This window comes from Galeopterus variegatus, unplaced genomic scaffold (genome assembly GCF_000696425.1).
Source record: "Galeopterus variegatus unplaced genomic scaffold, G_variegatus-3.0.2 Scaffold1091, whole genome shotgun sequence".
Classification (NCBI taxonomy): domain Eukaryota; kingdom Metazoa; phylum Chordata; class Mammalia; order Dermoptera; family Cynocephalidae; genus Galeopterus; species Galeopterus variegatus.
Genome location: NW_007727202.1, coordinates 87,499 through 91,584, shown reverse-complemented (window position 1 = coordinate 91,584; position 4,086 = coordinate 87,499). Strand labels below are relative to the sequence as shown.

General features: G+C 48.4%; 1 pseudogene; it reads right to left on the bottom strand.

Annotated features, from left to right (window-relative positions):
- Positions 1 to 645: 645 nt before the first annotated feature.
- Positions 646 to 1,278, bottom strand: LOC103592114 (annotated as a pseudogene).
- Between the last annotated feature and the right edge of the window lie 2,808 nt (positions 1,279 to 4,086).

The window sequence follows — 4,086 nt, the reverse complement described above, 5'->3', positions numbered from 1 at the left end:
TATCAAACTGACAAACTGGACTGTAACTCATACCCTCCGTACAGTAACATACTTAACACTGAGGCTGGCTATGCACATGTGCACATCACATCCATGTGAAATAGTTTTACCCTGTAAAAATCCTCTAGCCTATCTAGAATCAAATTGTGAGGAAAGAACAAAAGATAATACTTGCCTATTACAAACATTTGCTCAGGCATTTTGAAAAATGCAAAAACTATAATGCCTTTGGGACTTAAGGAATATTGAACATGGGATAAAAGTCAACACTGCTTACAAATACCTGAATGTGGAGATCATATTCACCACACTTGTGGAGAGCACATGAGTGAATGTATATTACAGAACTCTGGCTTCTATCAGGTCTTTTCCTATTGTTTTATTTTAAAATTTTGTATGGCCTTGTGCTATTTCAGTTAACAGTATGCTAAAAATAAAATTGGCTGATTCATGGTTTTGTCCACAAACATCTGAGTCTCTTATTGCTAAAATATTACAAAATGAATCCAGTAAACTTTCCATTTCCAGTGGCCGAACCGAGAGATGAATTCAGTCATTTTTTTTTTTTTTTTTATCAATTACAACTAAGCTGGGCTGAGGATTGCTATGTTAAATCCTGCAAACCAAGGCCAAGCATCCAAATATCTAAAATACTAACACTTTCCATCCAGGATAGAACAGTGAACATCCAAAGTAAAGAGAAACACAAGATTCATCAAGAACCCGTCTAACACCACTTCTCCGTTATTTGAGCTCATAGTTACTTGAAGCTTGAAGTTTCCACCTTCAACAGCTTCAATGTCAAATGTAACAGTGCATCCAGAACTAACTGCAGGCAACTGATTAGTCATTTCTTTGCCATTTACAAAAACTGCACGATTTGTGCTGATGCACACAGGTTGCTCCTGCTGCAGAGTCATGTCCACGGTCTTTTTCTATGTGCACTCCTATACTGTCTCTTCAGCCTGGCTGTCCCACAGTTTCAACTCTGGGTGTTATTGCCTGCCCACAGACGTAAAAGTTGGAGTGCTGCAGTAGAGAACACCAGAGGATTAAGAATTATTCTGGAGTGCTATATTTCTTCTGCTGCTCAAACTGTACCCCTCAAAGCCAGTTGTCCACTCATGAGACACCAATGTGGAATGACCTATCTGGGACTCAGGGACTCCACTCCTGTCAGCCACCTCCTGGGGCACAGACTCTGAACTGATAACCAACGTTGGGGTCTCTGTGCAATACTATAAATTCAGTTTCAGAACGGGCTCCAGCTCCCGGCATCTGAAATATAGTATTTCCAGAATAAACTCCTGATCAGCCCTTGCAACCTGTTCCTGTGCTTGTCGCAGTAAATGGAAGCTCCATCCTTCCAGCTGCCTGGGCTCAACACCATACGGTGACTGCTCCCTGCCTTCTCTCACCTTCCACATCCTGGTTCCTCTGCAAATGCCGATAGTTGTGCCCTTAGCATGTGCCCCGAGTCCAACTACTACCCCCGGGACCCACCACAGCTCCCTGTTGGAGCCAGCATCTGTCTCTCGCGGGCTTGTGCAGGGGCCGCCTGCCAGGTCCCCTCCACGCCCTGGCTTCCTACCTACTTCCAGCCCAGTAGCCAGAGGGAGTCTGCTCAGCACAAGCCAGATCACGCCCTTCCTTTGATGCAAAATCGCTCCTTATTTCTCGTTTGACTTAGAATGGAAGCAAATGTTCTTCCATTGATCCTCAGTGCCTTACGGGATCCGCCCGCACCCTCCTTGGCTTCCCCCTGCCTGACTCTGCTCCAGCCGCACTGGCCTCCCTGCTGGTCCTGGAACCTGCTGGCTCTGCTTGTGCCTCCTTGCTCCGCAGTCCTGTCTGCCCAGGGTGCCCTCCGCAAGTGGCGACACATCCTGCCACTCAGGTCCCCTCCTGCCATCTCCCTGAGCCCTCCCTCCCCTGTGATTCTTCTCTGACCTCTGCTTCTCCATCTGGGTCTGACTTGCGACGTACAGTACACGATGCGTGTCTTTATTCATGCTGTTTGTTATCTTCTCTCTCCCACTAGAATAGAAAGTCCATCAGGGTGGATGTCACATTGGGTTGGCCCCAGTCTGGCTCTGCAGTAGTAATCCAGTGTCTGGCACACAGTAGGTGCTCAGGGAGTATTTGTTCAGTGAATAAAGAGAGGTTGTAAAGTGCTGGGAATTAGAAGGTCCCCACGAATTTTTGTCCACTCGGCCCTCACTTCCTTCTGTGGCATTTTCACAGGAGGTGAGAGAGGTAGGTCAGAGTGCTTGATTCTTAGAGCTCAACCCCTGCTGACCCTAAGAGGAGGTGCAGAAAGCACCAGCATCCTGCCTTTCGTCATGACAGAAAAGGCTCTCCCAGAGGTCGGGGCACATTGGCACGCAGCCACTTAGTGGCTGAGCTGGGACTCTAATAGTCAAATTCACAAACTGACAAATGAAACATGTTCCCCTCAGGCCATTGAACCCGGGTCCCTGATTCCCAGCACTTGAGTGCTCATCACTCCAGGCGGTGACCTGGAGTGGAACATCGAGGACTTACCTCTGGAAATGCTAGACTGGTCAGGGGAAACAGAGCCACCTGCTGTAAAGCTGTGGGCACCGGCCTGTGCCCTCTATGGGAGAATCGATGCTCCTGTCAGGATGAAGGCCCAGTGTCCCTCCCCATGCTCTGCCGGGGACTGCAGCTGACCCAATCACCTCTGCACACGGTTTGTCTCTGTCCCTGTCAGAAGCAAAGCCTGTTTGGTCTGGATGGAAATTTTATATTTAAAAATCTAACAGAGCCACGAGTTTCCTGAATTCAACATAATCCAATCTCTTCATTTTACATACAAGGAAACTGAGGCACAGAAAGGTATCATGGTGACTTGCCCAGGGCCATGAGTGTCCATAAATCTTCTCTTCATTGCCTGAGCAGCCCCTGCCCTTGGTTGTCCAGTTGACTCATTGCCTTGGCCATGTCCATAGAGTGTTCCTCCTGACTTTCTAGAAAGCAGGCAAGGAACATGCAAGGTGAGCATTTGTGGTTTGCTACTCCAAGGTCACTGATGGTAGCTCCAGCGCCACCTCCACCCCCCACCGGAACTAACAGGTGTTTGGAGGCCTGGACTGCTGAGATCACACTGGAACTGGAAGCAGGGTCAGCAATTAGCTGAAAGCCCAGTGAGCCAGGAGCTCTCAGCTGTAGTGCTGAGCCTTCATCTGCAGCTCCGCTCGGGCTGGATCCAGCTCATTCACCAGCAGTGGCTCCTGCTGCAGCCTCATCCACCTCAGGGAGAGCTGGGCGGTATGTGCTCCATGCATGGGGATAGGAATGGGTTTATAGCTGAAATAGGAGCCTCTTGATACCTGGGGACTGTGGCTGCTAGAAAAGACGTGGACACGGAACATCCCAAACTGGCCATTACTGGATGATGCAGGCAGGTATGGACGGTGTTCGGTGAACTTTGCAGGATCAGACACCACGGGCTACAAACCTCAGCTCTGCCGTTTACCACCTCATAGTGTGTCTGAGGGATCACATCACCTTTCTCAGATACAGTTTCCTCCTCTTTAAGGTGATGACAGACCCGCCTACAGGCTGTTGCGAGGGTTCAACAACCTCAGGCCATTACGACATCACCCCGTGGTCATGAACACTTCATAATTGGTAGCTATTTTTAGTTTTTATATTACATGGTTAAGGTGATGACAGACCCGCCTACAGGCTGTTGCGAGGGTTCAACAACCTCAGGCCATTACGATATCACCCCGTGGTCATGAACACTTCATAATTGGTAGCTATTTTTAGTTTTTATATTACATGGTGACAAAGATTCTCTTCTTGACCAAACATTAGACAGGCTCCTCCAAGCCTTCTTTTCAGTAAGCCCTTCCTTGTCCTTGGGCCCTGTCCTGTGGCTGCCTACCCAGTCTTAAAAAATCCTGCTAAGTCACCCCCACCCACCTCCTGATTTCTGATCATCCTGGTCTGCCTTCAGCAAGAATCCAGTTAAGTTGGCTTAGCAAGGAAACCCCTACCCCAATGTCTCTTTTAGTAATTCCCATCTACTGATGCCCTCACTCTGCTCTTTGGCTATAA